General features: G+C 38.3%; 1 protein-coding gene and 1 long non-coding RNA gene across 3 annotated transcripts in view; one reads left to right on the forward strand and one right to left on the reverse strand.

Annotated features, from left to right (window-relative positions):
* The window catches only part of CPA6 (carboxypeptidase A6), a 336,470-nt gene that overhangs the window by 154,150 nt on the left and 161,453 nt on the right, over positions 1-20,867 (reverse strand). The gene's annotated exons all lie outside the window — the stretch shown is intronic.
* The window catches only part of LOC111093136, a 49,705-nt gene that overhangs the window by 25,250 nt on the left and 3,588 nt on the right, over positions 1-20,867 (forward strand). The window contains exon 4 of the long non-coding RNA XR_005381075.1: positions 3,231-3,291. This is a non-coding gene — a long non-coding RNA (uncharacterized LOC111093136). The remainder of the gene's footprint in view (positions 1-3,230; positions 3,292-20,867) is intronic.

A 20,867-nucleotide genomic window follows, 5' to 3' on the forward strand; every position in this document is an offset into this window, starting at 1 on the left:
TTACTTCTGAAAATGACACTCACTTTGAAGTCTGTCCTTTGAGTCAGACCTCTATTAAACTAAGGGCCTCCCTCACTGCTGACACGAGAGATCAAAGGAAGCACCTTGCACTGCCTATGAGGGACATGGCTAGCATGAGACATTCTAGAGACAGAGCAACAGAGCAGCTAATGGGTAAGAAACCATACAAAAACACCACTCTCCTTGGCTTTCAAAGGAGGAACTGCTTTGAAAAAGACCTTTAGGGCTGCACATTCAGTGGTTGTGATTTGCCAAACTGCTGTCCGTGTTTTCCACGGGAAAACAAGAGGACCAAATCATTAGTCAGTATTGACCAAATTACCTGGGAGTCTGCTCTAAAAATGTGGTTGATTTCTAATGCAGCTTTGTCTCAGGTACTTGTACTCTCAGGGAAATGTGAGCTGTCTCTGAAATATTTTCATTTTGACAGAATTTTCAGAGATAATTCAGGCTCCTCATGTAACACTTTAGAGAATGCCTCCTGCAAATACTTGGATAACAAGGGTCACCATGACAAGTGAACCTTTCCTTTGCTGTTGCCAAGACAGAATTAAATTTTCAGAGAGAATTCCACTCATGTATGGTTACAATTGATTGATGCTTTTTTATTCCTTTGCCAGACACCCAAATGGCTTTTGAGGAGCCTTCCAGGGCAAAAGCAAATTCTCACCTCTGGATAAATAGCTCAAATCTCAAGGGAGAGAATAGCCGATCTTACACAGATCTCCTGCTTGGCATTTTTCCTGCTCCTCACTATTGCTTCAATACTACTACTCTTTAGTTTTCCTGTGGAAGGAGAGCATCTTCCTCCAAAGATAATGCTATTTAGATATAGCACCATCTGCCCTGACTCACTGCTGCCTTGTACTAATCTTGCAGTCACTTTCCATCACGCACTGAAATGGGGCACCTCTTCATAGGCTGCAGTCAGCACCCCACCCGCAGACAATACTTTATCAATGTCCATATCTGACCCCAAAGTCTCCCACTTCTCAACATTGATGACCTAAATCTCTGCTTATGACAGACATCCATTTCAAGGATCACACCTCCTAACACCTCCAAAATCTTAAAGTTCAATTTCAGAGAGGGTGGCCACCGGCCCCTGAGGTCCTGCCCTGGCCCGAAGTCCCAGCCTTCCCAGCTCCATCTACTCAGGAGATGTCCCTGAGTCCCCGGAGGCATGATGGGGCTCCCTCCACCTGAGAGATAAGGAAGCTGGGTTCCAGCACCAGGGTGGGGGCTGCCATGAGAGTTTGGAAGCTTAAGAAGAGCCGAGGGCCAGCCCGGTCTTGGGTGTGGGACAGAGGTCAGAAGTGGGGCTGCTATGAGAGTGTACAGGACAGCGGGCAGTGGCCTCAAATCCATCCCGTAGGGGTCAGTGGGGATCCTTCCACTGACTGCCCCCAGGACGGAAAGATGACAACGGGCCCTTCCACATTGCCCTGTCTCTCGCTGGACCGTGAGCCCTAGACAGGTGGCCCAGCATCCGCTGCCTGGAATCCACTCTTGGACCACAGATTCCTAGCCATATTCTCACCGGTCTGAGCTTTAATCTCATTTAGATGTCTAGTTCCTACATTCCTCTATTTTTTCTAGACTTTCAGCTCCCTCTCAGCTCTCCTTTCTTTACCCAAACTAGACATTGTGGTTGTTAGCATGTACAGTCATCTCATGCTGTTGCACCCTCAACACCAAACCCTAACCCTAAACCAATTTTTCAATTTACTTTCTCCAGCCTTACACCCAGTCAGCTGGGTGCTGACTGGAGAAATTCCATAGAGTGCTGTCTATCAAGTCTCTTTTATATTTATGTACTGGAAATATTAAATGTGATATCCAAAAATGCTGGGGAGGCACAAGGTTATACTATACATAATAACGGCTATGGTTTTGAGTAGAAGGGTGGCCACTCCATAGGTTACTCAATAACCTATTTGGTGGCCTGGCCTGAAAATGTAAGACCTCCTGCACTGGTAACTTGAAACATGAGTGATAATTTATCAGTTGGCATCTGAAGAGACTAAAAGCAGCAGACAGGTAGAGAATAAGAATCATAGTAACAACAACAACAAAAGAATCATACTAACAGAGTTCCTCTTCTACCCACCTCATTCTTCATAAGCATATGCTATTATTTATTATTTGAACAACAGGGTAGAGAGAGTGTACAAACCAGGGCAACTCCTCTCTCTTACTGGGCATCAAGGGTGGGCCTGTCCAGGGCAGATCCAGGTCTTGCGGGCCCTGAAATTCATATGATTTTGAGGTGTCCTCTCAAAATAGTACAAAATTAACAGTCACAAAAGCAAATCAAATGCACTTAAAAATTGCTGACGCTTTGTACTGAGCTACATAAGTGTGTAATCAAGTCACTCTTATACAGCAGTCATTGACTTATTGATAAATACATACAGTTTTGTCAGCAAAACATTGGTTTCTTCAGGCTGCTTAACTGAGTTAGTGGCAGTTTTGCAAAGCATCTTGTCTGGAACCACCAGACTAATCAGGCCAAAATGTACTAGGTACACACTAAGATTTGATATGATACATTGGGATCCATAAAGCACATGGCCTCTCATGCAGATATGCTCATTGCTTATAGAAGTGCTCAGGTTCATGCTTTGAAAAACAAATTTTAAAACATAGAAGTTTTACCTTGCATTTTTCCATAAATTATATATATAATATATAATTGTATGTGCTTCACTATGAAGCATATTCCTGACAGCAACAAATTTCTGTTTTGACTATGATGAAAAATCATTTCCTTAAAATTATACATATCTGATGATATGAAGAATATTCCATAGAGTAGCTTCTGACTTCATATATTTCAAAACTGTTTAAGATTTTATTTATTCATGAGAGAGAGAGATTGAGAGAGAGAGAGAGGCAGAGACCCAGGCAGAGGGAGAAGCAGGCTTCATGCAGAGAGCCTGACATGGGACTCTATCCCAGGTCTCCAGGATCAGGCCCTGCTGAAGGTGGCGCTAAACTGCTGAGCCACCAGGGCTGCCCTCAAAACTTGTTTCTTAATGCTAGTTCTGGTCTTGGGTGCCATAGGGTAAAGAGTGTATTATTTTACATTGCCCTTTCTGCAAAGTCATTGCGTTGGCATAGTGGGTGGAAGCAGACAGCTAGTAGTCACATGAATGCAATCCTATTCAACTCAAACTAAATATAGTCAAAATTTCACTTCCTTTCAGGTATTAGATTCCCCAAATGGCCTTTTCAAAGATGAGAGAAAATGAGTGGCAGAGAGAAAGTGTAAGTGGAATGAGACAGTAATCTTAAAAGATTAAAGTTAAAAAAAAATCTTAGTTTTCTAATATCTGTAAGCATGTGAACACATAAAGGGGCCTGTTTTGGTCAGAGGTCCTAAAGTTTATGCGTTATAGTAAACTCATTTTGCAATCTGGACTCTTATGGTTTGACTGGTATATAATCTGGAGCTTCCTAGTACGGATGATAGGTTACTCCTATATATTAAATAAGGAACAGGCACCTTCATCTTCCTTATCCTTTTTGAAAATGACAGAGCATAAAAGGTATTTGAGATCTGAAGAGTTAGGATTAAAGTGTCTTTTGAGTCAGATGAAATAATAAAATTTTTTTAGAGCAAAATGTAAGCAAGAAATTAGCTGTAATCTGTTGTTAACTCTCTTAAGAGAGTAACAATCCTAGAAGAAACCAATCCTGCTTTAAAAATATGGACAAGGAGTACCTGTGCACCAGAACTCCTCTATACAGAGGAGGGCCCAAGGGGCTATTACCTCATCTTAAAACTCTGGCCACTAAGAGATCTCAGGACTCCTGAGATTTAAAAAAAAAAAAAAAAGTTGCATCCATGAATTGTCCATCTAGTACATTAACTCACCAGAGATGATGTTCTGCCAAGAACATGGTTGGCAAACTCTGTGTGAAGGATCAAGTAGTAAATTGCTTAAGTTTCATGGGCTATATAGTATCTGTTGCAACTACTCAACTCTGCCCTGGTGAAAGCAGTAGTAGACAAAATGCCAGTTAGTAGGCATGGCTATATTCCATAAAACTTTATTACAGATGCTGAAATTTTATTTGTATATAATTTTCATGGATCAAAAATACTGTTTTGGACTTAACTATTAAAAATTTGAAAACCATTCAGCTTGAAGGCTATACAAAAACAGGTGGCAGGCCAGGTTTTTCTGCAGACTACAGTTTGATCTTGGTTCTAAATATGCTCAAAAAAGATTTAGGAATCAGCAGATGAAAGATTTTGATTGATACTACTTTTCTGTTCAACATTTCTGCATGAAGGATGTTTCTCAGATAATAGGTAGTACTGTGTATCAGCAATTTGGTAGGTATCATGCTGAAGATCTAAAACACATTTGTGGATTTCCTTCTTCAAAGCACTCAAAAGCAACATTATGACCCTCCCTACTTCCCTACCCATGACTTTTTGGCTATTAGTTGTTTGGATTGGCTTGGATATAGCTTTGGGTCAAGGGTGTATATATATATTTTTTAATCAAGAGTGTATATTTATTTTTTAAAGATTTTATTTATTTATTCATGAGAGGCAGAGAGAGAGGCAGAGACATAGGCAGAGGGAGAGGCAGGCTCACTGTGGGGAGCCTGATGTGGGACTCAATCCCAGGATCACAGGATCATGACCTGAGCCAAAAGCAGACGCTTAACCACTGAGCCACCCAGGCATCCCAAGAGCATATATTATAAAGACGTAGTACCAATGCAGCATCATGGCCACACAGAATTTGGTACAACATCATTGGCAGCCAAACAGTGCCTTGATTGTCAAGATGGATTGGCCACTCTGGCTATCTGTACCTACTGTCTTTTTCTTATCATTTTGCTCCATATGGATTCCTCTTATTAACATGAATGTTGAAGTCCAAAAGACTTGTGTATAGAAAAGCTTAGTCCCAGCTACTTGTATTTTTAAGAAACATCGATTTGGCAGTGGTACATAATTTAAAACATCCTTTTTGTTAACTTAAAAAAAAAGTGTAACATACAAATCTTATTCTATTTATAAACCTGTATCTAAAGCAAGAATGTTACCTTCCCATCCTTGATTAATGTTTAATTTAAATTGAACAGCATAGGGGCACCCGGGTGGCTCAGTGGTTGAGCATCTGCCTTTGGCTCAGGTTGTGATCTCGGGGTCCTGGGACCAAGTTCCACATCAGTCTCCCCGTAGGGAGCCTGCTTCTCCTTCTGCCTATGTCTCTGCCTCTGTGTGTTTCTCATGAATAAACAAATAAAACCTTTTAAAAAATAAATTGAACAGGATAAATATCCTCAAATAACCAGTTTATCAAATTTGTTTAAGCACTTTACATTCTATTTATAAATTCATGCAATGAGTTTTGCTTCAAATGCCTGACCAGGCAAATTTACTATGTAAGCAAGTAAACTCTTTCTACATACCTGAACAACATAAACTTATAAGTCATTAAACTTATTATAGACACTCTCAAGTTCTTCTAAACATCCCATTATTGTTTATAAGGGTAAATTTCCTTCCAACTTAAAATCACATCTATAATCAATTTTACATTTTAATTGGAGTCAAATTCTATCATGTCAGATTCTCTTAAACATTACAAGCCTGATAAGTGTCAAATACATACAGATTGTCCCAATGATTATAAAACCTATGCCTAAATTTAATCCCCAAAGTACAGGTAGTACAGATCTAATTACCTTCATTAATCCTTAACTTTAAAGCTTCCTGGGGTAAAATACCTTACTGTTTAAGTCAAGGGTCAGCAAACTCCATACAGCCTAGTGCCAGATCTTGTCTGCTTTGGTACACCCTCAAGCTAAGAATGGGTCTTACATTTTTAAATGGTTGGAAGAAGAAAACAGACAAGCAGAATATTTCAGCATCCATAAAGTTTTATAAGAACACTGCTACCTTCATTTGTTTCTTGTCTATAGCCGCTTTCAGGTTAGGTGTCAGGGTAAGTGCTTAAGACAGAGACCCTGTGGCCCTCAAATCTAAAATATTTACTCTCTGGCCTTTGCAGACAGTTTGCTGACATCCCCATCCCTGACCCTCTTCTAGTTTTTTTTTTTTAAGAAGATACAAGTCAAGCTGTGCTTGAATTTCAAAAACCCAAATAAAAGATCACTGTAGCAGAATATTTTGCCTTAAGGTTATTTGGGGACTAAGGGCAAAGATCTGATTTTAAAAGCTCTTATAATGAAGAGCTTCTTTAAAAAAAAAGTGGTTTATCATCCTCCCTCCTCCATTAACCCAGAGAACAGCAAACAGTAAAACTGAAGGTAGGAAAGAAGGGAAGGGGATGAGCAGAATATATTTTTTGGTGTAAGGACAGAAATGTGCCCCCTGTCCCATACATCCCCCTCCCTGCCCACAGCATAGAAGGGATCCAAGTCTGAGCATCCCTCTGGAACTCCTTGGCAGCCACGGAGCTGAGGGGGTGCTTCTCATAGTTCTTAGGAGGAAGTGCTCTGCAAGCTGCTTCCTGTACTTCTGTTCACCCATCTTCTGTGTATTTTGCCTCTTCTTGCCTTGACAGATGGTTCTAAGTATTTCAGCTAAGTCTGTCTCTGGGAAGCATCTCAACCCCCCACCTCCCAGTTTAAATTTAAAGTTGTAATATGCCTTTCCAGTCATCATATCATTACAAACATATAGTATTTGCATATACGTTTTAATATGCAACGTAGGTAATATATTTGATCATAGTTACGTTTTAGACTATAACGTTTCCTCACAAACAATATTTCTGAAAAACAAAAACAAAAATCAAAGAAACCCTATTTCTGCGGCATTCGGAACCAGAAGTCAAGTCCTAACAAAGCACTGTCATCTAGGTGAGAATAGAGAAAATTCTGACACTTTGGTTGCCACTGCCTTCCAGTAACCTCATGAAAAGAACTGTTCAAATGCCTCTGCATTATTATTTGGGTTCCATTTTTCATATTCCAGAAAATCTAATCTCTTAAAACTAAAGTAACGAAATGTACTTGAAATAGAAAAGAAGACAGACACAGGAGAGGGAAATTTGTGTGGAGAGGACAAATAAGCCTGGAGGTCTGCGGCCTCACGGGGTAAACAACCCCCACTGAGCCCTGCACCAGGCAGGGGCACAGCAGCCCCCCCAACTGCTAACACCTGAAAACCAGCACAACAGGCCCCTCCCCCAGAACACCAGCTAGACTGACAACTTCCAGGAGAAGCCAAGGGACTTAAAGTACACAGAATCAGAAGATACTCCCCGGTGGTTCTTTTTTTTTTGTTTTGTTTTTTTTTGTTTTGTTTTGCTTTTTGATTTGTTTCCTTCCCCGACCCCCTTTTTTTTCTCCTTTCTTTTTCTTTTTTTTTTTTTCGTTTTTTTTCTTCCCTTTTTTTTCTCTTTCTCTTTTCTTTCCTTCTTTCTCTCCTCTCTTTTTCTCTTTTTCCCAATACAACTTGCTTTTGGCCACTCTGCACTGAGCAAAATGACTAGAAGGAAAACCTCACCTCAAAAGAAAGAATCAGAAACAGTCCTCTCTCCCACAGAGTTACAAAATCTGGATTACAATTCAATGTCAGAAAGCCAATTCAGAAGCACTATTATACAGCTACTGGTGGCTCTAGAAAAAAGTATAAAGGACTCAAGAGACTTCATGACTGCAGAATTTAGAGCTAATCAGGCAGAAATTAAAAATCAATTGAATGAGATGCAATCCAAACTAGAAGTCCTAACGACGAGGGTTAACGAGGTGGAAGAACGAGTGAGTGACATAGAAGACAAGTTGATAGCAAAGAGGGAAACTGAGGAAAAAAGAGACAGACAATTAAAAGACCATGAGGATAGATTAAGGGAAATAAACGACAGCCTGAGGAAGAAAAACCTACGTTTAATTGGGGTTCCCAAGGGCGCCGAAAGGGACAGAGGGCCAGAATATGTATTTGAACAAATTCTAGCTGAAAACTTTCCTCATCTGGGAAGGGAAACAGGCATTCAGATCCAGGAAATAGAGAGATCCCCCCCTAAAATCAATAAAAACCGTTCAACACCTCGACATTTAATTGTGAAGCTTGCAAATTCCAAAGATAAGGAGAAGATCCTTAAAGCAGCAAGAGACAAGAAATCCCTGACTTTTATGGGGAGGAGTATTAGGGTAACAGCAGACCTCTCCACAGAGACCTGGCAGGCCAGAAAGGGCTGGCAGGATATATTCAGGGTCCTAAATGAGAAGAACATGCAACCAAGAATACTTTATCCAGCAAGGCTCTCATTCAAAATGGAAGGAGAGGTAAAGAGCTTCCAAGACAGGCAGCAACTGAAATAATATGTGACCTCCAAACCAGCTCTGCAAGAAATTTTAAAGGGGACTCTTAAAATTCCCCTTTAAGAAGAAGTTCAGTGGAACAGTCCACAAAAACAAAGACTGAATAGATATCATGATGACACTAAACTCATATCTCTCAATAGTAACTCTGAACGTGAACGGGCTTAATGACCCCATCAAAAGGCGCAGGGTTTCAGACTGGATAAAAATGCAGGACCCATCTATTTGCTGTCTACAAGAGACTCATTTTAGACAGAAGGACACCTACAGCCTGAAAATAAAAGGTTGGAGAACCATTTACCATTCGAATGGTCCTCAAAAGAAAGCAGGGGTAGCCATCCTTATATCAGATAAACTAAAATTTACCCCAAAGACTGTAGTGAGAGATGAAGAGGGACACTATATCATACTTAAAGGATCTATTCAACAAGAGGACTTAACAATCCTCAATATATATGCTCCGAATGTGGGAGCTGCCAAATATATCAATCAATTATTAACCAAAGTGAAGAAATACTTAGATAATAATACACTTATACTTGGTGACTTCAATCTAGCTCTTTCTATACTCGATAGGTCTTCTAAGCACAACATCTCCAAAGAAACGAGAGCTTTAAATGATACACTGGACCAGATGGATTTCACAGATATCTACAGAACTTTACATCCAAACTCAACTGAATACACATTCTTCTCAAGCGCACATGGAACTTTCTCCACAATAGACCACATATTGGGTCACAAATCGGGTCTGAACCGATACCAAAAGATTGGGATTGTCCCCTGCATATTCTCGGACCATAATGCCTTGAAATTAGAACTAAATCACAACAAGAAGTTTGGAAGGACCTCAAACATGTGGAGGTTAAGGACCATCCTGCTAAAAGATGAAAGGGTCAACCAGGAAATTAAGGAAGAATTAAAAAGATTCATGGAAACTAATGAGAATGAAGATACAACCATTCAAAATCTTTGGGATGCAGCAAAAGCAGTCCTAAGGGGGAAATACATCGCAATACAAGCATCCATTCAAAAACTGGAAAGAACTCAAATACAAAAGCTAACCTTACACATAAAGGAGCTAGAGAAAAAACAGCAAATAGATCCTACACCCAAGAGAAGAAGGGAGTTAATAAAGATTCGAGCAGAACTCAACGAAATCGAGGCCAGAAGAACTGTGGAACAGATCAACAGAACCAGGAGTTGGTTCTTTGAAAGAATTAATAAGATAGATAAACCATTAGCCAGCCTTATTAAAAAGAAGAGAGAGAAGACTCAAATTAATAAAATCATGAATGAGAAAGGAGAGATCACCACCAACACCAAGGAAATACAAACGATTTTAAAAACATATTATGAACAGCTCTACGCCAATAAATTAGGCAATCTAGAAGAAATGGACGCATTCCTGGAAAGCCACAAACTACCAAAACTGGAACAGGAAGAAATAGAAAACCTGAACAGGCCAATAACCAGGGAGGAAATTGAAGCAGTCATCAAAAACCTCCCAAGACACAAGAGTCCAGGGCCAGATGGCTTCCCAGGGGAATTTTATCAAACGTTTAAAGAAGAAATCATACCTATTCTCCTAAAGCTGTTTGGAAAGATAGAAAGAGATGGAGTACTTGCAAATTCGTTCTATGAGGCCAGCATCACCTTAATTCCAAAACCAGACAAAGACCCCACCAAAAAGGAGAATTACAGACCAATATCCCTGATGAACATGGATGCAAAAATTCTCAACAAGATACTGGCCAATAGGATCCAACAGTACATTAAAAAAATTATTCACCATGACCAAGTAGGATTTATCCCTGGGACACAAGGCTGGTTCAACACCCGTAAAACAATCAATGTGATTCATCATATCAGCAAGAGAAAAACCAAGAACCATATGATCCTCTCATTGGATGCAGAGAAAGCATTTGACAAAATACAGCATCCATTCCTGATCAAAACTCTTCAGAGTGTAGGGATAGAGGGAACATTCCTCAACATCTTAAAAGCCATCTATGAAAAGCCCACAGCAAATATCATTCTCAATGGGGAAGCACTGGGAGCCTTTCCCCTAAGATCAGGAACAAGACAGGGATGTCCACTCTCACCACTGCTGTTCAACATAGTACTGGAAGTCCTAGCCTCAGCAATCAGACAACAAAAAGACATTAAAGGCATTCAAATTGGCAAAGAAGAAGTCAAACTCTCCCTCTTCGCCGATGACATGATACTCTACATAGAAAACCCAAAAGTCTCCACCCCAAGATTGCTAGAACTCATACAGCAATTCGGTAGCGTGGCAGGATACAAAATCAATGCCCAGAAGTCAGTGGCATTTCTATACACTAACAATGAGACTGAAGAAAGAGAAATTAAGGAGTCCATCCCATTTACAATTGCACCCAAAAGCATAAGATACCTAGGAATAAACCTAACCAAAGATGTAAAGGATCTATACCCTCAAAACTATAGAACACTTCTGAAAGAAATTGAGGAAGACACAAAGAGATGGAAAAATATTCCATGCTCATGGATTGGCAGAATTAATATTGTGAAAATGTCAATGTTACCCAGGGCAATATACACGTTTAATGCAATCCCTATCAAAATACCATGGACTTTCTTCAGAGAGTTAGAACAAATTATTTTAAGATTTGTGTGGAATCAGAAAAGACCCCGAATAGCCAGGGGAATTTTAAAAAAGAAAACCATATCTGGGGGCATCACAATGCCAGATTTCAGGTTGTACTACAAAGCTGTGGTCATCAAGACAGTGTGGTACTGGCACAAAAACAGACACATAGATCAATGGAACAGAATAGAGAATCCAGAAGTGGACCCTCAACTTTATGGGCAACTAATATTCGATAAAGGAGGAAAGACTATCCATTGGAAGAAAGACAGTCTCTTCAATAAATGGTGCTGGGAAAATTGGACATCCACATGCAGAAGAATGAAACTAGACCACTCTCTTTCACCATACACAAAGATAAACTCAAAATGGATGAAAGATCTAAATGTGAGACAAGATTCCATCAAAATCCTAGAGAAGAACACAGGCAACACCCTTTTTGAACTCGGCCATAGTGACTTCTTGCAAGATACATCCACGAAGGCAAAAGAAACAAAAGCAAAAATGAACTATTGGGACTTCATCAAGATAAGAAGCTTTTGCACAGCAAAGGATACAGTCAACAAAACTCAAAGACAACCTACAGAATGGGAGAAGATATTTGCAAATGACATATCAGATAAAGGGCTAGTTTCCAAGATCTATAAAGAACTTCTTAAACTCAACACCAAAGAAACAAACAATCCAATCATGAAATGGGCAAAAGACATGAACAGAAATCTCACAGAGGAAGACATAGACATGGCCAACATGCACATGAGAAAATTCTCTGCATCACTTGCCATCAGGGAAATACAAATCAAAACCACAATGAGATACCACCTCACACCAGTGAGAATGGGGAAAATTAACAAGGCAGGAAACAACAAATGTTGGAGAGGATGTGGAGAAAAGGGAACCCTCATACACTGTTGGTGGGAATGTGAACTGGTGCAGCCACTCTGGAAAACTGTGTGGAGGTTCCTCAAACAGTTAAAAATAGACCTGCCCTACGACCCAGCAATTGCACTGCTGGGGATTTACCCCAAAGATACAGATGCAGTGAAACGCCGGGACACCTGCACCCCGATGTTTCTAGCAGCAATGTCCACGATAGCCAAACTGTGGAAGGAGCCTCGGTGTCCAACGAAAGATGAATGGATAAAGAAGATGTGGTTTATGTATACAATGGAATATTACTCAGCTATTAGAAATGACAAATATCCACCATTTGCTTCAACGTGGATGGAACTGGAGGGTATTATGCTGAGTGAAGTAAGCCAGTCGGAGAAGGACAAACATTATATGTTCTCATTCATTTGGGGAATATAAATAATAGTGAAAGGGAATATAAGGGAAGGGGGAAGAAATGTGTGAGAAATATCAGAAAGGGAGACAGAACGTAAAGACTGCTAACTTTGGGATACGAACTAGGGGTGTTGGAAGGGGAGGAGGGCGGCGGGGGGTGGGAGTGAATGTGTGACGGGCACTGGGGGTTTTCTGTATGTTAGTAAATTGAACACCAATAAAAAAAAATCTTTAAAAATAAATAAATAAATAAATAAATAAATAAATAAATAAACCTGGAGTTTATAATAAATGTAATTCCTTATTATCAAACTGAAATCAAGGCAGGAATCCTAAAGCTCCTCCACTGTTTAATAATATTTTAAAAATAATGATCAATGAATGGGAAGCTCAGAATCCTCCTTTAAGTAGAAAATTATTCTCAAACAAAAATCAGAGCAGTTTGCAGATTCTGAATATCAAATGCCTCTTACTTTTGAGTTTTCACTTTGGCTCAGCCTCAAAGTGTGATTTGTTTTTCAACACTGTGAGTGACAAAGTAGAAGGCAGAGTTACATTAGAGATCAGTGTTAGGGTGTCATGATTACTGGAAATTTCCAGAGAATCATCATGTACAGTAGATAAAAATGTGGTTTTAAAATGTTTCAAACATTTTTTGGCCTATTTCAAAATTTCTGTAAGCCAGTTTTATTTATTTTGCTTTTCGTAACATTTGTGTGTATACACATACACTGTATAGTGAGAACATAAGATCTATTCTCTTAAATTATTGAGGTAGTTTTGATCGAATCCTGAAAAAGACTATTTTTTTTTAAATGGATTCAATCAAAACTAGTTCTAGGCAGCACAGGACCCTCACTCCAGTAGGACTTCCTATGGATGAAATTACATCCTTGCTACTGAACAACATACCTCCTTGAGAGATAGGCTGTATGCAACAAGGAGGAGAAGGTAAAACAGATAGTACCTTAATATCAAAGGCAGGCCTGTGGGGCTATAGTTTACAGATAATCAGATCTTATGAATCCCTGAAAGCAGCTGCCTGGTGGGGCAGGGTAGGATCTTTAATGAGAGATGGGTAGGAGCTTTTCTCAACTTTTTCCGACCCTCGAGCCTACCTAACCTCCTGAGGGGCCATTTCATCATTTTTATGTGGTATATGATAAAAAGAGGTTCATTTAATATTGTAAAGTTGTATTTATTTAAAGATTTTATTTATTTATTTGACAGAGCGAGCGAGTCCTCACACAAGCAGGAGCACAGGGAGAGGGAGAGGGAGAAGCAGACTCCCTGATGAGCAGGGAGCTTGCCATGAGGCTCCATCTCAGGACCCTAGGATCATGACCTTCAGCCCAAAGCTTAACTGACTGAGCCACCCAGGCACCCCTGCTGTCAAGTTTTAAAAACTTTTTTTGTGTTTAAAGATTTATTTACTTATTTATGGGGTGGGGGGTGGGGGAGAGACTCAGGCAGAGGGAGAAGCAGGCTCCATACAGGGAGCCCGACATGGGACTCGATCCCAGGTCTCCAGGATCAGGCCCTGGGTTGAAGACAGCGCCAAACTGCTGAGCCACCTGGGCTGCCCTTTAAAAACATTTTTGCTATAGCATATAATGCCCAAACAAGCATACAGTTTAAGGATTATGACAAAGTAAAAATCTGTATAACCACACCTGGATTAAGAAACAAAACTGTTAGTACTCTTAAAGACAATTCCCTTGATTTTTTATCATCTAACAAGTACTTTTTAACAACATCACCTATTTTAATCTATTTTATTTAAATTCAACTTGCCAACATATAGTATAACACCCAGGGCTCATGTCATCACATGCCCTCCTTAATGCCCGCACCCATTCTTTGATGCTTTTTCTCGATATTCTTGTCACTTTGGGGATTGATCTTTTTTTGTTCTATTTTTTTCTCTCCATTAATTTGGAAGTTATACCTTTTCCTGAAGAACATCCTTTAACATTTCCTTTAGTGAGTGTGGTGGATAAATTCTTTTGGTTTTGACACATTCTATCCTTGTTCTTGAAAGGTATTTTTGCTGGGTACATATTTGAAGGTTGGCTTTGAGAAAGTTAATTTGTATGTTGGGACCCACAAAATGGAGTATGCCCCAGTGGTTCAACCCATGTCACAAATCTAAACCTAAGTCAGTCTGCACTTCCCTGAAACACCTGTCAAGGAAACCTAACAGCACACACCAATCACAATCTTTCAACTCAGCCTGAGCTTAACCTTACCCAAGAAAAGCAGACCTTCTAGTCTAGTAAGAAAATCTTTGACCTCTGAGCTGAGCATACTATCTTCACATTGCCTCTTCTAAATCTCTAGAAAACTTGCTCTTGCCCAAAATCCCTCAGGAAAAGCACCCCACTGCTTGTGAAACTGCACACTCCTCCAGTCCATAGATCTTCCCTTTGAAAAAGGACAAACTTGTTACTAAACTCTTTTGAGTTTGGACATTTGACAGCATTTAATGGTGTGGCTGTTCTGATTATTTTGCAACTAAAACCTACCATCCCAGTGACTTCTTGCTTACATTGCTTCTACTGAGAAATAAACTTTTAATCTTTTTGCTCCACTAAACGGAAATAGATTACATTCCCCACTCTATTTTTGCTGCTCCCTTCCTCCTTTCAATGTAGTTTGTTGGTTTTGGTAATTTCACTATATTCCAATGTGAATATCTTCCCTTACTTTTTTAAACCCTGCTTTGGGATTTTAAATTGCAGACATGACACCCAACTACCTCATAAAACATCATTTTTTCCTTATTAATTTCTTTTTAATTCCAGGATACTTAACATATAGTGTTATATTAGTTTCAGGTGTACAGTGTGCTCTTAACCCCCTTCACCTATTTCACCCATTCCTCTACCCACCTCCCTTCTGGCAACCACCACTTTGTTCTTTTTATTTAAGAGTATTTTTTTTGTTTGTCTTTTTAACTTGTTCCTTTGTGTTGTTTCTTAAATTGCACATATGAGTAAAACCATGTTATTTGTCATTCTTTGACCTAATTTACTTAGCATCCATCCATTTTGTTGCAAATGACAAGATTTTATTTTTTTGGCTGAATAAAATATACATAGTATATAGAATATAGTGTGTGTATACACACTGCATATACCACTTCTTTTATCCATTCATTTTTTAAAAAACATTTTATTTATTTATTCATAAGAGACACAGAGAGAGAGGCAGAGGAGACATAGGCAGAGGGAGAAGCAGGCTCCATGCAGGAAGCCCGATGCGGGACTCAATGCTGGGACTCTGGGATCACGTTCTGAATCAAAGGCAGACACTCAACCACTGAGCCACCCAATCCTCCCTATCCATTCATTAACTGATGGAACTTGGGTTGCTTCCATAATTTGGCTATTGTAAATAATGCTGTCATAAACATAGGGGTGCGTTAGCTTTCTGAATTAGTGTTTCACGTTCTTTGGGTAAACACCCAAAAGTGGAATTATTGAATCATACTGTATATCTATTTTTAATTTTCTGAGGAAGCCCCATACTGTTTTTAATGGTGGCTGCAAAAGTTTTCATTCCTACCAACAGTCAAAAGGTGTTCCTTTTTCTTTACAACCTCAGCAACTTTTGTTGTTTCTTTTCTTTTTTTTTTTTTTTTTTTTAAGTTTTGAGAGAAAAACTTTTTTTTTGGTATGTATTTTCTTATTGGAGTTCGATTTGCCAACATGTAGCATAACATCCAGTGCCCACCCTGTCAAGTGCCCCCCTCAGTGCCCATCATCCAGTCACTCCAACCCCCTGCCCACCTCCCTTTCCACCACCCCTTGTTCATTTCCCAGAGTTAGGGGTCTCTCATGTTCTTGTGTTGTTGATTTTACCCACTGTGACAGGTGTGAGGGGATATATCATTGTGGTTTTGACTTACATTTCCCTGATGATTAGTGATGGTGTGCATCTTTTCATGTGTCTCCTAGACATTTGGGTGTCTTTGGAGAAATGTCTGTTCCTGCCCTCTGCTGATTTATTCATTAGATTTTTTTTTTTTGGTGTTGATTTGTATATAATCTTTATACAACTTAGAACTAACCACTTATTGGCTATCTCATTTGAAAATATCTTTTCTCATTCAATAGGGTGTCTTTTGTTTTGCTGATTATTTCCTTTCCTATTCAGAAGTTTTTATTTTGATGTAGTCCCAATTTGCTTTGTTTCCCTTGCCTTAGGTGACACCTAGAAAATATTGCAATGGCTGATGTCAGAGAAATTACTGCCTGTGCTCTCTCCTAGGATTTTTAAGGTTTCAAGTCTCACATATAGGTCTTTAATCTGTTTTGAGTTTATTTTTGTCTATGGTATAAGAAAATAGTCATATTTCATTCTTTTGCATGTAGCTGTCCGATTTCCACAATACCATTTGTTGAAGAGACTTTTTCCCATTGCATATGGTTGCCTCCTTTGTTGTAGATTAATTGGCCGTGTAATCATGTAATCATGGGGTTATTTCTGGCTTTTCTATTCTGTTCCATTGATCTCTGTGTCCATTTTTCTGCAAGTACCAGACTGTTTTGATTATTATAGCTTTGTAGGCAATCTTGAAGTCTGAGATTGTGATACCTCTGGTTTTGTTGTTCTTTTTCAAGATAGCTTCAGCTAATTCAGGTTTTTTTGTGGTTCCATACAAATTTTAGGATGATTTTTTCTAGCTCTGTGAAAAATGTTTCCAGCATTCTGATAGTGATTCCATTAAATGTGTAGAGTGCTTTGGGAAATGTGGATGTTTTAACAATATTTGTTCTCATAATCCATGACAACCGAATATCTTTCCATTTGTTTGTGTTCCCTTCAGTTTCTTTTTTTTTTCTTTCTCTTCAGTGCTTTACAGTGCTTTGCCAGTGCTTTACAGTTTTCAGAGTACAGGTCTTTCACTTCCATGGTTAAGTTTATCCCTAGGTATTTTCTTTTTATTTTTGGTGCGATTGTAAATGGGATTGCCTTCTTAATTCTCTGTCTGCTACCTTGTTATTAAAGAATAGAAATGCAACAGGTTTCTGTATATTGATTTTGTACCCAGCTCTTAATCCCCCTTCACCTATCTCATCCATTCCCTCACCTATCTCCCTTCTGGCAAAAACTGGAGATGTCACAATCTCAGACTTCAAGATATCCCACAAAGTTGTAATAATCAAAACAGTATGGTACTGGAACAAAAAACAGACACATAGATCAATGGAATAGTGAGCCTAGAAATAAAGCCATGATTATATGATCAAATAATCATTGAGAAAACAGGAAAGAATGTGCAATGGAGAAAAGACAGTCTCTTCAATAAACGGTGTTGGAAAAACTGGATAACTACATGCAAAAGAAAGAAACTGTACCAGTTTCTCATATCTCACACAAAAATAAACTCAAAATGGATTAGAAACCTAGATGTGAGACCTGAAATCATTAAAATCCTAGGAGACAGCATAGATAGTAATGTCTCTGACACTGGTCATAGAAACATTTTTCTAGATATGTCTTCTGAGGCAAGGGAAACAGAAGCAAAAGTAAATTATTGGGACTACATCACAATAACTTCTACTCAGAAAAGGAAACAACCAACAAAACTAAAAGGAAACCTATAGAATGGGAGAAGATATTTGCAGATGGGTTATCTAATAAAGGGTTAATATCCAAAATGTATAATAATAAGGGGTTAATATCCAAAATGTATAAAGAACTGGTACACCTCAATATCCAAAAAACAAATCATCCAATTAAAAAATGAGGAGAAATCATGAACAGAGATTTCTCCAAAGAAAATATCCAGATGGCCAGCAGACACATGAAAAGATGCTCAACATCACTCATCAACAGAGAAATGCAAATCGAAACCACAATGAGATATGTCACACCTGTCAGAATGGCTAATTGAAAAACACAAGAAACAATAAGTGTGGAGGAAAAGGAACCCTCTCGCACTATTGGTGGGAATGCAAAGTGGTGCAGACGCTGTGAAAAACAGTATGAAAGTTCCCCCCAAAATTAAAAATATAACTACCATATGGTTTGGTAATTCCACTATTGAGTATTTACCCAAAGAATATGAAAACACCAATTCAGAAAGATATATGCACCTCTATGTTTATGGCAGTATTTACAATGGCCAAATTATGAAAGCAACCCAAGTGTCCATCAATGGATGAATGGATAAAGAAGAAATGGCATGTACACAATGGAATATTACTGAGCCATAAAAAGAATGAAATCTTGCCATTTGCAACAATATAGGTGGATCTAGAGAATATATAATGTTAAGTGAAATAAACCAGAGAAAGACAAATACCATATGATTTCACTCACATGTGTAATTTAAGAAATAAAACTAATGAAGAAGGAAAAAAATAGACCAAAAAAATCAGACTCTTAACTATAGACAATAGAGTGGTGGTTATCAGAGGAATTGTGGGTGGAGAGATGGCTAACATAAAGAGCATTAAGAGTATTCTTATTAGGATGAGCAGTGAAGAATGTATAGAATTGTTGAGTCACTATATTGTACACCTGAAACTAATGCTGCATTTTAATTACACTGGAATTAAAAACAAATAAAAATACCATGCAAAGTGTAATAGCTGTTACCTCAAATGTTAGGTAGAGGTGGATTACAAGTTTATGGCCAACAGACACATGGCTAAAATTAACAAACACAAGAAACAATAGGTGTTAGCAAGGATGCAGAGAAGGGGAACCCTCTTGCACTGTTGTTGGGAATGCAAACTGGTGCAGACACTCAGGAAAACAGTATGGAGGTTCCTGAAAAAGTTAAAAATAGAACTACCCTATGATCCAGCAATTGCACTACTATATATTTACACAAAGGATACAAAACTACAGATTTGAAGGGGTATATGCACCCTGATGTTTATAGCAGCATTATCAACAATAGTCCAACTATAGAGAGAACCCAAATGTCTATCAACTGATGAATGGATAAAGAAGATGGGGTATAAGTACATGATAGAATTCTACTCAGTCATCAAAAAGAATGAAATCTTGCCATTTGCAATGATGTGGTTAGAACAGAGTGTATTATGCTAAGCTAAATAAGTCAGTCAGAGAAACAAATACCACTCATGTGGAATTTAAGAAAAACAGGCAAACATATGAGAGGGGGGAAAATAGAGAGAGGGAAACAAACCCTAAGAGACTCTTCAAGTTAAAAAACAAATTGGGGGTTGATGGAGATAGGTAGAGGATGGGCAAGATGGGTGATGGGTATTAAGGAGGGCACTTGTTATGATGAGGACTGAGTATTCTATGTAAGTGATAAATCATGGACTTCTACTCCTGAAACCAATACTGCACTGTGTGTTGTTGACTAACTAGAATTTAAATAAAAATTTGAAGAAAAAAAGATAAAATTGACAAACCCTTAGCCAAAGTAACCATGGAAAAAAGGAGAAAAACTCAAATCTAACAAAATAATAAAAAAGGGGACATGGCAACTCATACCACAGAAATCCTAAGGATCATAAGAGGTTAATATGACTATGCCAATAAACTGGACAACTCAGAAGAAATGGAAAGATTCCTAGAAACATACAACTTGCCAAGATTGAATCAAATTAAACAGAAAATCTGAAGAGACCATTGCTAGTAAGAAGATTGAATTATTAATCAAAAATTTAACAAATAAAAGCTCAGGACTAATGGCTTCACTGGTGAATTTACTAAACATTTAAAGAATTAACACTAATCCTTCTGAAATTCTTCCAAAAAAAAAATCAGAGAGGAAGTATCATTCCCAAACTCATTTTACAGGGCCAGCACTGTCCTGATACCAAAACCAGAAAAGGATACTATTAGAAAAGGAAACTACAGGCCAGTATCCCATAGAATGCAGATGCAAAAAGTCTCAATAAAACACTAGCAAACTGAAATCAGCAGCCCATTAAAAACATCATATGGCACAATGAAGATACATTTATTCCTGAGACATAGGAAAGTTTCAATATATGCAAATCAATCAATGTGATACATCACATTGATAGAATGAGAGAGAATCTTATAAACATCTTAATAGATGCAGAAAAAGCATTTAACAAATTTCAACATTTATTCATGATCAAAAATCTTAAATTAGGTATAGAAGGAAGGCATATCAACATAATAAAGGCCATATCTGACAAGACCACAGACAACATCACAGTCAATGGTGAAAGGTAGAAAATTTTTAAAGTATGGAACAAGACTGGGTACCCTCTCTTATTCAACTGAATATTCCAAATCATAGCTAGAGCAATCAGGCCAGAAAAAGAAATAAAAGATATCAGAATTGGAAAGGAAGAAGTAAAATTATCTCTATTTATAGACAAATGATTTCATATAGAGAACATTCTTAGACTCAACCAAGAAAACTGTTAGATCCAATCAATTCAATAAAGTTGCAGGATACAAAATTAACATACAAAAACCGGTAGCATTCCTATATATCAGTAATTTTTTCTGAAAATGAAATAAAGAAATAACATTTACAATAGCATCAAAAAACAATAAAATACTTAGGAACACATTTCAGAAAGTAAAAGATCTCTACTTTGAAAACTACAAGGCATTGATGAAAGAAATCAAAGACGACACA

Source organism: Canis lupus, chromosome 29 (genome assembly GCF_011100685.1).
Source record: "Canis lupus familiaris isolate Mischka breed German Shepherd chromosome 29, alternate assembly UU_Cfam_GSD_1.0, whole genome shotgun sequence".
Lineage (NCBI taxonomy): Eukaryota > Metazoa > Chordata > Mammalia > Carnivora > Canidae > Canis > Canis lupus.